The 13,469-nt window shown below is 39.1% G+C and overlaps 1 protein-coding gene across 2 annotated transcripts in view; it reads right to left on the reverse strand.

The window, feature by feature from the left end:
- ndst2a (N-deacetylase/N-sulfotransferase (heparan glucosaminyl) 2a) overlaps positions 1–13,469 on the reverse strand; it is a 146,852-nt gene that overhangs the window by 69,243 nt on the left and 64,140 nt on the right. For both annotated transcript variants that reach the window (XM_016251233.1, XM_016251232.1), the window contains one exon: positions 7,076–7,110. The gene's annotated coding sequence lies outside the window, so the exon portion shown is untranslated. The remainder of the gene's footprint in view (positions 1–7,075; positions 7,111–13,469) is intronic.

Here is a 13,469-nt window from a genome sequence, read left to right on the forward strand (position 1 = left end):
ACTGTTCAAATGTTTAGGGTCACTAAGATTTGTAAAATGTTTTTGAAATAAACCTCTTATACACACCAAGGCCTGCATTTATTTGAAATACAGTAAAAACAGTGTTTCCTATTTTAATATATTTTAAAATGTAATTTTAGCCATTACTCAATCTTCAGTGTCACGTGGTCCTTCAGAAATCATTAAGCAAAAATTCTTCTTCTTACTAATAATGTTCATTATAAATAATTTTGTGGAACCTGTGATACAAGTTTTCAGGATTCTTTGATGAATAGAAAGTTTAAAAGAACATCATTTATTTTGAAATATAAATATTTTCTATTTCTTAGACGTTACAACATAAATGCCTTTATTGTAATTTATGATTAATTTAATGTATCTTTACTGAAAAAGAGCAATTCATTTTGTTTTAAATCTCGGTAGTGGATTTAACAATCATACAGTTTTTGAACACTAAGCTGTATAATTTACAGGTTGCTGAATATTTTTATTTTGTAAAGAAAAAAACAAACAATGAATTACTTGAAATGCATTTGTTTTGCTAAAAAACATAACTCATTCTGGTATGGCCAGTGAAAATACTAGCAGAGCAACTATAGTAGAAATAAAGAAAAAAAAAATCACCATAGCTCTCAGATCTCTAAATAATGACTTACAATTTATTCTATTCACCACAAAAAGTTGCAGAAAGACATGTGGATGAGTACATTTTCATTTATTGGTGAACGACTCCTTCGTTTGAAAGAAAAAGTTCAGCAAAAAATAAAACTTGGAGTTGCTTATCACTTGTTTGAAAGGTGTAGCAGAGAGCAGCTGGTGGACTGATGAAGTCTTGTAACATCATGTTGTGAATGTAAAGCTGATGCATTGATGGAGTGTCTGGATGAAGTTAGTTGGATGTTTTCTTTCCCAGACTTGCACTGTTCACAGTCTCACTCAAAGTAGCTGGAAACATGCCATCTCAGCTTTTCAGCAGCATGCAATCAACAACACCGAGTGTTCCTCGCTCACACACAAACACGCACACATACGATCGGCCCCTGATTTTCCTACCTTTAACATACAGGCACTGCCATAGACAAACGCAAATTGAAAGCGAGTTCAAAAAGTCGTCTTTCCTCAGGTCTGCGGCATGCAACAAATACCGTTTTCCACACAAACAGACTCCCAAACACGGGCATGCACATACACACACAAACTGACTAAGACCGATTCAGCTCACACCCAATGTCTGGGCATCGCCAACGGCCTCTTCCTGTCTCTGTGGTGATAGCCGAGGGAGAGCAGGGCAGTGGGCGACAATGACAAATGTCCAGCCTCAACTCCACAGAGGGAGAAAGAGAGAAATGACAGTTTCTTCTCTGACAAGGCCATCTGCACCGCAGCAACCCTAGAGGCCTTGGTTCAGATGACTTTCTTTTCTTCCCCCTCATTCTTTCTTCATCGCTGCTCTTAATTCTCAAGCAAGCCAAGTACAAATTACCCCCTCGTGCACGGTCACCAGTAATGACAGCAGCAGTGAAAGTGATATGAATTCACCCTGGTGATGCAGTCTCAGTTCAGGTCAGCCGGCCAGCTGTCCGTCAGGCAATAGCCATCATGATAGGTTACCGTTAGACTGGTGCTGGAGAAGTCGGTGCGGCCAGACCTGTAGGGCTCCATTAGTGCAAAGCTAATGAGACAGAACCTCAGCGGGCGGGGGCGCACACTCATTATGGCAGGATCACGGGCATGTGTGGGGTGTATGTGAGCGTGTGACTTATGGCAAAGAGGTGTGATGGAATTTGTTGAAAGTTAAATCTTCAGGGCTCCATTTCCATCAGAAAAAAACCCGAGTATAGATTGAATGCTCAATGCATTTCTTAAACATCTGCAGGAAGTCTGGCCCAAAGCAGCCTATTTACATAGAATGCAGGAAAACAATGCAAAAGACTGGTATAAAGTCTTGGGAGTACAGTGTAATCTAGACGCTAATATGTTGCAAGTGGTGCTTGCACATGTAAAGCTTGCTGCCATGATGCTAAAGGGGTTCTGGGTGGTTGCCCGGGTGTTGCTCCTAGAATTGGCTAAAATTCAGAATTTAACAACTGGCTCCTGACCAATTTGTGAGTTAGAATATGAATTGAATTGACAATTTATTGCAGTTGGCCCATTTGTTAAATTGCAATTTGAATTGGAATGACAAGGAGGAAGCTAATGAAATCGCACAAAAAATTTAAAGAGTTACAACACATTATAAAAATATAATACATTATAAATTTAGATTAGGGCTGTCAATCGATTAAAATGTTTAATCTGATGAATCACATCTTTTTTCTGTGATTAATCGTACACTTCATGAAATTAAGCATAGACCATTTATCTTGTTTCAAATGTTTATTTTGTCATCATTTGCTATATCCATACAGCGGTGGTATGTGTTGACATTCCGTTCAGTCTGTACTTCACACAGCGCGTGTGACGTGTGAAGGCTCACGCTCTTCAGAGACAATCGAAAACAAAGCGACACACACTGAAATGAATAATTCACTGAAAACGCAACGCGAGTCTCTGTTCTCTCTGCAATCTCTGAAGTAATCAGCCTGGTTTCCTTTATATTAGCGCTGTTTTGGATGGGTTGTTTGAATGCATTCGCTTACTGGATCATTGGACTGAAAACTTTCCCGGAGTTTAGTGGCTTAAAATGATCTAATCGCAAGCAGAGAAGCAAAATTGGGTTAAAGGGTTAGAATAGAAATTGTGCTTCAGTAATTTTGCGTTAATTGTGTTAAATTATTTTAACGCGTTAAGGATTGTAAAATTAATCGCACGCATTAACGATGACAGTCCTAGTTTAGACATTATTCAATACTAATCAAAAAAAGACACACAAAAGATTTACAGCCACTCAAAATAGCGACTGTTTTTTTAATATAAACAGCAACCGTTTCCATACTACCAGATCAAGTTATTTTACTACATTTTGTTTATAATGGGGTAAACTATTACAGCATTCTAGTCTGTAAAATAATAAAACACTATATTACAGTAATACTATTTCTCATTGATTAATGATTGAAAGATTTCATATAGGAATGTATAAATGTATATTGAAATGATTTTATTTAATATTATAAAATATTAAAATAACATTTTGTAATATTAAATAGTATTGTTGTACATTTATAGTATCAATATAATATAAAATAATGGTAATATACAATTATAATATTCATTACACATACACAATTATAATTACAATATACAATTATAAATATTTCATTTTGTTTCATATTTAGATGCTCCTCACAGATTCCTCCTTTCAATTTACTGATCATAGGCAAACAACTCCATATGCTGCGAGACATGACATTTATAGGTAATTCACACTGAAAAAATATACAATTCTACATGTATAATAATTATATGAATTTTATTTAACTTAATTAAGCTGATGTATGAGTATACTGTGCTACTGACCTAACAAACTAAGAGGCCCTGAATGAGAGTGTCTTGATTAATATTACCTGTCACTTGTGTGAACCCAGTCTGACCTAACCCAGGGTTTCCTTCTCTCCAAGATCCACAAGAGCACAGCCAGACATAACACAGCCTGAAAGGCTGATCAACGAAATGGACAACACCTGCTTAAATACAACGGGAACGAGAAGCCAAACACTAGAGTAGTCCCTTCTTTCCATGGCTGAATGCAGGCAGGCATCCAACTTGTCAAAACTACACAGTGCCTTGACCTGCACTTAAACAAAATAAACAGAGCCAACCTTTTCCATTAGGGCACAGCTGAGTGATGTCAGCTCTGGCATAGCCCCGGTGATGTAACACTGCAAGCTAATAACCACACCGAACAGAAAAGACAAAGCTGCTCTGGCCGTAAGGGACCGCGACAGACTGCGCTTTAGCTTGGCTCTTGCTTTGGATGCCATACAGAAAAGCCATTACCAAAGGAGCCATTTAACAACATCAATTAATCAATCAGAGTAGGCAGGAAATGAATTTGGCGAGCGCCTCATCAAGGAGAGCAAGTTTTGATGCAGAATGTCTCATTTTAGAATGGTGGTGGGATGAAGATTAAAAAAACAACAACAACACATTGAGGGGAAAAGGTCTCATTTGGATTGTATCCCAGCTTCTAAAAATCTCACTTCATTAGCAAAATTGGGCAGGGATGCCATACAGAAAAGCCATTACCAAAGGAGCCATTTAACAACATCAATTAATCAATCAGAGTAGGCAGGACATGAATTTGGCGAGCGCCTCATCAAGGAGAGCAAGTTTTGATGCAGAATGTCTCATTTTAGAATGGTGGTGGGATGAAGATTAAAAAAACAACAACAACACATTGAGGGGAAAAGGTCTCATTTGGATTGTATCCCAGCTTCTAAAAATCTCACTTCATTAGCAAAATTGGGCAGAGAAACTAGCAAGGACTTTAAGTAAGTTTTGAAACCGAAGCACAAACGATGGCAGAATACGAAATGATGAAGAACCCAAACAGCTGTCTTCTACAAGACGCACTGATTAGCGTATTTACATATTTCAAAACAAATCTTGGATGAGAGATTGCCAGGTCAATGCGGGACTAACTGGGTGCTTGCAGTTTATCTCAGCTGATTAGTAACAGGGTCGTATGTTGGTTTAAGACGACCAATACTGATGACAGGAAGTGCCCATCAATAACCAGACACTGCGTCTCAGGTTCAGTTTCACTCCATCTGTCTCAAACCAGCCTTCAGTTTAGCTTCTTTCCCCCTCATTCACCCCATTACCTCGCGTGTATCCTCAGGTGGCCCATATGTGCGAAGCGACAGTTTGTGTCTGCATCCCCCCAGGACACGTTAGGGAAAGGAACAGCACAGTGGCTTTCTTATCGGCAGAATCCTGATCAATCGGATCAATGGAGGTGATCAGCGTTATGAGCTCTGACCAGCCCGTGTGGGGAACCGGCTAATCCAGTTAAGCCATTAGCAAACTGGGACAGATGAGCCCGTTGGGCATCGAGCCCATCTATGAGATCTGCTTATTAGCACACTGCCATATGGAGACAATAGAAGTACACAGTCATGAATGTAGGAACAAGACATGAGGAAGATCCACATTCACTGGCAGCTGATTCGGTGCGACAGAGTCAGAGCGTGTGAGCTAACATGACCGCCGGCTTCTGGTTGAGATGCGCGGCAGAGGGCCGGAGGCTACAAGGAAAGGGGAGGGGTGAGACCCTGCCCTGGGTAAACACAAAGACAGAATGGCCCTGTGCTGGAGGTCACCCTTCAGCCTGTGATTGAGCATGTGGATCAAACTACATTAAATGCACTACAGCTTGTGTTACAGAAATCCATTTGCAGTTCCGCAATTACCAGCCCGCAGCCTTCAACCTGTGCTCACACTAGCCGCCCATCTGGGAGGCCATTTAAAAACACAAGATCTGTCCCACGGTTAGCGAGAGAGCGAGTGAGTGACTGAGCGAGGGACTGGTGGAGGAAACTTACAGGTCTGCTGGCTGAGTAAATCGCATTAATCATCAGTCCTGTTGTTGTTTTTCCTGCTGCTGCATTAAATTTGTTTCATATTTAGACGCTCCTCACAGATGAATCTCTGCAGGCGCTCACGTAGGCTGCCGATGGCAGAGGGGGCATTAAACAGCTCTGCCCGAACCTACCATAAATTACACAGCCACATTAGCAGCTACTGCACAAAGAAAAAAAAGAGAGAGAGAGAGAGAGAGAGAGAGAGAGAGAGAGAGAAAAAAAACAGCGCTGGAAAACCAAAAGTAATAAGCTAAACATACGATACAGCCTTCTTTACAAATGTGCCTTTTTCAATAACATTCTCTCCTGTAAAAAAAAGATTGGCAGGCAGAGACAGCAGACATCCTCAGCGGGGTAAGAGAGGTGTCAGATGTAGTTGGAAGACGACGAGAAGAGAAAGGACGGGAGGAAAGGTGGAGAGGGGTTGAAGAGAGAGAAATTCGGTCATCACAACACCGTTTCAACACATGAGTGGAAGGGATTTAAACAATCTCCGCATGAATGCTGTGCCTCTATTACACTGCAGACACTTCAAATTCTGACTACAGAGACAAGATGTTGCTTGAACAGATGAAACCACCTCAAAGCAGAAAAAAATTAAGATGTGATATTTTCCATTCAGCCTGGGAGCAATCGGAGATGGAGGGAAGAGTTTATGCTGCTACTGCATGAAGGTATCAAAGGGACCGGAGTTTATGCTGCTATAGCATGAACGTATCAAAGGATTCCATGGCGCACCTTTGATATAGATGGCTGCTCCCCCCATTATGATTACTCCTCCCACTGCTGTGGCTCATTGTGTGCCTGTATTTTATTAGAGCTTTTCTATCTATTTTTTCAATGCAGTTAAACCTATTAGTGTTAGAATGGCAAAACCTGTTCTCGCTCCATTTCTGAATGAATTCATGTCCCAAATAGTCACAACCTGTTCTTTTCTTTATGATACGCATATAATAAGTATGCACCAATATAAACATTCTGGTTGATATCAAAATTATATTCTCTAAAGCATAAAAAATATAAGTAAATTTATGCATCACAACATTATATCATAGTGTTCATTTTAATGTTCATTATGAGATATGTTAAAGATGAAACTTAAAGTACATTGGGGAAATGAGCATGCACTTTAAAAAAAAAAGATTTCTAAACATAAAATGGTAGTATATGTAATGGAAGTATATGCAATAAAACACACTATCGTTCTACTTTTATTTAGCAAGGATCAAAGATGACAGTAAAGACTTTTTAATTGCTACAAAATATTTCTATTTGAAATAAATGCTGTTCTTCTAACCTTGCTATTCATCAAATAGTCATGAAAAAAAATAAAATAAAATGAAGCATCATATGATAACCAATATGGTTCTGATATGTCATGCTTCCCTAGCATATACACAATTTATATTAGTCTACAAAACTAATTTTCAAAACAAGGATTTATGCATGATCCTTTTTATTTAAAGGTTAAGGTCATAAGAAGCAAATCCAGTTAATCTGATAATGTAAGCACATGAAATCACATGGTTATAGACATATCTACAGCTTACCTTACTGAAGAGAGTTCATCAGCAGAGCCAAAGACCTGCACAGAAAAAAAAGACAGAGAAGGATCATTACCGATGCAGCTCGAAGCTCCACAAATTGAGCCCCTGCTGTTCAGGTCTACATCTACACACCCTGCCTTCGTCCTGTATTCCCCAGACCAAATGAGGGGAAAAAAGACACTAAGTGACTTCTTAAGCACAAATAAACCTCTGACTTTGAGCATATGTCTTTCATAGATCAGGGCTTAGGACAGCTGTAACATTTAAAATAAAGCTTATATATTCAGGTCGAAATTAATCAGTTGAAAAGGATCATCTGCTTTACGAATACAAAGTCATCATCAACCTGCATTTTCCCCATGAGGAAGCAGAAATATGAAACTCGGTCTTGGGTAACACCAACACATCATTCTGGATCCTCAAGCATCCCGCTTTATTTTCAGGAAAGAAGCAGAGCTCTATTGTTTGAGCCTGCATGAGATGTCCTAGTGGAGGGAATTCTGGGGCAAGAACTTGAGGGATCAGGGGGCCACTGGTCCTTGGAATTTAACCCCTGAGCATCAGTACTTTGGACCTTTGCATCCCAACCCTACAAGTCAAACGTCAATCCTCACGGATGAGCCGACCAGCTGCTCGACACGGTTCATAAATAATGCAATGCTATTGGAATCAGCTATGAATCATTCATACATGTTATGCACCTATTTATGCATGCACACAGGAATGTGGATCATTTTTCCATGTACCTCTATTCTTACACATGTATAAAAAAAAATTTTTTTTTTTTAATTACCGCAAGAGAAGGTCGTGGTCATATTTACAGATGAGATCTGTGGCTCTCAATAAAGAAACATCTCATGGGACTCGTGGGACAGCTGATCTTGTTTGGACCTCCTGCTGCCCATGTGATCTATCTGCCAATTAACACACCGGCAGCAACACTAACAACTCAGCTTGACGGATTCCACTGCGGATGGTGTTTCTAATCCTATTGTAAACCAGAGTTTATCACTTGGGGATATTGCAAGAATGGAAGAGAGAAAGAAAAAGACAGAGAGAGCAAGCGAGAGTGATAGTAGGCAGTCTGCCAGCAGGTGAGGATTAGTAGTCTATCATAATGGGATTTTACCTGTGCGGTATGTAGCAAATCAGCACAACAGAGAAGAGTTACACAAGACTGAGTCCAGCATTTCTACACTGATTCTCCAGAGCTCCTCTCTCTCACAGCTCCCTGCACCTGATCATTCTCAGGAGATATAGACACATGCTCTAAAGAAATGCAATGAAAATGAGAAAAAAGTCGAAACTCTACAAGATTTGATTACAGAAACTTTGGCAGGGAAAAACAAGCAGGTGTGAGAAATAAGGTTTAATCAAAGTAAGTTTCAGCTGATAGCTTGGCAGAAAGAGTTTGCATTAACAGTTGAAAAAATCCACTATAAAACATGATGGATGCACACAAGCAATAAGCTGCATTTCACTCTCACAGAAGAACACAGGAAGCATACTGCAGACAAATTCAAAAATGCATTGCGATATTATTGACTATGATTTGATCATTTTAAAGGCAATATTTAGCTAAAAACAGTTAATGCTGCTTTATTTCTTTAAGTGGCATTTTTTCCAAATTTTTGTCAACAGTATATTTTAATATAATAACTTTGCTGTCAGTGCTTTCTACACATCTTTCAATTAGAAAACAGTTTTTGCAACCAAACGAGCCATTTATATTTTAATTCAACTAATGTTCGAAGTTTGATTTCTAATTTGACAGCCCTAGTTCAACCTTAAAGGAGACAGATCCTAAAACAAAAATTCTGTCATTAATTACCCTCAAGTTGTTCCAAACCCATACAAATTATTATAAACAAAAACTCTCTACACTAGATGCGCTGCTCTGATGGTAAACTGATGCCCAGTTCTATTTATGACATAATGACACAAAGGACAAATGTTTTGCACGAGTCGTTTTATCACGTCCAGAGTAGACAGACTCTAGCTGTTGCGGCATGATGCGATGCAAGCAACAACAGTCTCGTTCGGTGTAGACACAGCGTAAGACTTTTGTTCATCTTCAAAACATATCTTTGAAACTAAGATGGTAAACAGAACCTCACTTGTTCTTGCACGTCAAGAATCCCAAGTTTGTGCTTCCGTTTACCATATTTGATGAGCTCTATGTGCGTGCTTTGAATAAAAGCCTAAATTATATCTGCTCAGCATATAAAATGATAGCATCTCTCCAGAAGATTTGGATTAAAATGCTTGATTCATATGGATTAGTTTTACAATGTCTTTATAACTTTTTGAGTGGTCAAAGTTTTGGTGAAACGGTCTTTCAATGGAGGGACAGAAATCTTTCTTTTTATAAATTTATGAATTTTTTTTTTTTTATGAGTTTAAATTCTTATCATCCAACATCTGTGATTTTCATGTACCAATTTGGATGGAACTAACATCTCCATGTTTGGAGGGTCTGTTTTGTACATCTGGGCATAGCAGAGATCACACGCTCTGTATGCGTGCATTGCGTATAGTCATTCGGATTGATTACCATTAGAATAACCACAGTTAATGGTTAAGCTATGGCTAGTATAGCAAAACCATGATTCATTTGTGGTTACTTTAGTTTAACTAAAGTTTAAATTTTTTTTTTATTTATTTGTAGTAAAACCTTGTTTAATTTTCGTAAAGGTAAATATACAATTAAAACATTATGTAATTGAGTGCAGAAATGAAGGTGAGTAATCTTACCTAACGTTGATATTACAGTAGCCAGTCTTAACAGTCAAGGTCAAGGTCAAGTTTATTTATATAGCACCTTAAAAGCAACAAGTGCTGACCAAGGTGCTGCACAACCAAAACATCAGAAAAATCAACTAACAAAAGCATTAAGACAATATAAAACTTGAAATCATTAAATAATACAATAAGTAATGCAAGTCATCACCAAACAAAGAAACAAACAGAAAAAAAAAAAAAAAAAAGTATTTTCAAGTTAAGCAAAAGCCTGAGAAAAAAGATATGTTTTAAGAGATGATTTAAAAGAAGATAACGTAGGGGATGATCTGATGGATAAAGGCAAAGTGTTCCAGAGTGTAGGACCAAGAACTGAAAAAGCTCTGTTCCCTTTAGATTTTAAACAAAATTTTGGGACAATCAATAACTTCTGAGAAGACGATCTAAGAGTTCTCACAGGAGAATAGAAATGGAGAAGATCTGAAATGTAAATTGGGGCAAGACCATGAAGTGCTTTAAAAACAAAAACCTTAAAATCAACTCTGAATAACAGGTAAACAATGAAGTGAAGCTAACACGGGTAATATGCTCCCTCTTTTTTGTCCCCGTCAAAAATCGAGCAGCACCATTCTGTACCAACTGTAAACGTGATCGTGAAGACTGGTTAATTCCAGCATAAAGAGCGTTACGGTAATCCAGCCTTGTTGAAATGAATGCATGAATAACAACCTCTAAATCATTCAAACTGAGAAAACTTTTCAGCTTGTGAAGCCCCTTAAGCTGCAAAAAACTGGCTCTGACTACAGAGTTAATTTGTTTGTCAAATTTCAATTCAGGATCAAAAATAACTCCCAGATTTTTAACCTTTTCATGGATGTTTTCTTCAAAAGGGCCCAGAGTAGGTCTTAAATTATGTAAATGGTGAGAAGGGCCCAAACAAATTAACAGTTTACGTGATCTGGCTCTTGATTTAATTTTTTTATTAATTTCTTTGCCGGGAGGCAAACATATAAAAAATGCGCACGGTAAGAACATCTACGGTAGTTCACGTTGGCCAAAACACACAAGGAAACGGGTTGTGAAAAATATCTTTGTCGACAATCACAGGCATTCACATTTTATTCGTTTTAGGATTAGTTTTTGAAAAACAGTAAGTAATTTGCTATGGAATTTTTACAGAGGTTGTGTGAGAAAAGCAAAAACGTGGCAGATTCGGAGGGGAATAAAATCGCAAAGTACGTCTGTGAAACAAATTTCTCTAACGACCCCCTGGAAAACTAGTCCCGTCCAAATAGGGCTAAAGATAAACAAATGCGTTTAAAACGAAATGAAGGTGAGTAAAGGACCATTTGTTTTTAGGGGGTGAGCTAACCCTTTAAAAAAGGACTTTCAAGACTCCTGTGTTACGTTTCACTTCATCATATCAGTTGCGCTCTAAGAACATGTTCTGTGAGTAGGCCTATACTCTCAAATCCTCTCCAAACAGAGTACAGAGTGCTGCAAGTGCCCCAGATTGAATTCACCATGTACAATTGCTATCCTAACTCAAATTAAACGCGAGGTACCACCCAATATTCCACTGTGCCAATAACAAATTGGCCGCTGTTTTTAGATTGCTTGTAACTACCTCATCGCACACAACGATGGCAACTCTGTACCCGTCAATCCCTGACAGAGGCATTTTTATCCATTCAAGTCACCATTCAGGAGCGCTGAAGGAACAAGTTAACTGAGGCCACGGGAGGGAAAACATTCCACAACGGAAAGAGGGAATCTCTTAAGCAAGTAAATTCACTTCTAATCAGAGCGGCTGAAGTTCATGAGGTGACATTTGCGAGCCGACAAGCACAGGGCCCATCATGCTAATGCTACAGAGTAATTAATCTGCCCCCGATGGAACCCAAACCACTAAAGGTCACTCACAGACACGCTTTCTCTCTTTGTATCTCTCTCACACACACACACAAGTATCCCCAACTGCATTGCCACAATCCATGTCCAAGACCAAACGCAGAGAGGAGGAAGTGCATCAAAACAGTTAATTCATCCATCTGGTACATAATGTTCTGCACCTCTGCTTGTATCTGTATTTGTGTGTGCATTTTCTATCACCCCTGTTGTTGTCGTTCTTCTGCTGACAGGCGAGATATGAGCATTACCTTGACCTGTGAATCACACTTGGAGGGGTAGTGTTGGTTTTTCCCTGAGTTAATGCAAATAGAATCAGCGCTGGAATATTCTTCTCTGCTATGGGATCTATTCAACCAGCACAGACCACTGATCCTTCGCTGCTTATAAAACTCACACGAGCAGCATGCGTGTGCATCTCATCTAAAGGAACAAGCCTTTCATTATAACCCATCCCTGGGTTTGTGTATGAACTGTGTTAAAGGTAAATGTTTGGCAAAAATGGAAATTCTATCATTTGCACACCCTCATGTCATTTCCGCTGACTTTCTATGGAAAAAAAATTCAAAATATCGTCTTTTGCAACAGAAGACCATATAGGGTTGGAATAAAAAATGTAATTCCAGTGAATTATCACCTTAACTTATCACCTGAAGGAACAGAAGAACATGCCATTTGGAGACAGGCTGATAGTTTGCTAATGAAGACGTTGTTTTTTATATGCCAGGTCAAACATACCTGCACGTCTCTCTGCATTACTCCTGCATTCAGCTTTTCACAATCTCCTTTGCATATTGAGTCCCAGCAGGACAAGACGGTTAATAAGATGGATCTCCCACTCATGATGGGTGGGCCAGCTGAGATCTGATATCTATAAGCGAAAGTGGTTACTGCAAGCGGGACCCGTTGCTTTTTGTGTGTGAGAATCTCTGCATACATTCAATATGAGATTTCTCCACTTGTACCATTCTTAAGAGCTTTGTGAATGGAAGAACATACGCTGCATGTGTGATGAACAAACGAGAATAAAAAGAGAAAAGCATGTTTATACATGTCTGAATTTGCGAAAAGAGAAATAAATTCTCTTGACTGCAAATGAGCCCATGACTGACGAATAGGAACATTTGGGCATAAGATGGCTCTCAAGCCTGTGTATCTGATAAAAAGCAAAAGTCTCTGCGGTCCCACACTAATAACAAGAGGGAGATCTTCATGACTGATTGCTGTGGCCCGCAGGTTTCACAGAACTGTGTCAGGACTGTACAAACATCCTATGCAGATCCAACGAAGATTAAAAGGCAAATGTGGGACAGGGTCTTTTGATACAGGACACTAAGGTCTGGCATATCTATCTTAAGAGCAGGAAAGATCTAGCAAGATGCCCAACCACCGATGGGCCTGTGACATTCACTTAAGAACCATGCCTTTTTAATGAATGTGGATCCCAAAAAGCGGGGCTATTATTAAGCAGGTTTGTCCAAGCACACTTTTTAAAACATGCATTGGTCTTTATGTATAATTCACTGCTATTAAAGAACATTTAATGTCAGTGAATGCAAAGCTAGCACATTTAAAAGCCTGCTTCACTGTGTACGTACGAGAGAAATCTCACAGTGGCACATTCTCAGTTGAAACAAACATACAAACACTCTTAACATTACATAAAAACCACCCCCTGCCTGCAAAGAAACACGCTTGCGCTCCCTCCGCAGAACAGGGCAGGGGAAATAAATATGAAACGCCACTTGGA

Source organism: Sinocyclocheilus grahami, unplaced genomic scaffold (genome assembly GCF_001515645.1).
Source record: "Sinocyclocheilus grahami isolate Dianchi unplaced genomic scaffold, SAMN03320097.WGS_v1.1 scaffold1035.1, whole genome shotgun sequence".
In the NCBI taxonomy this organism is placed as follows: Eukaryota; Metazoa; Chordata; class Actinopteri; order Cypriniformes; family Cyprinidae; genus Sinocyclocheilus; species Sinocyclocheilus grahami.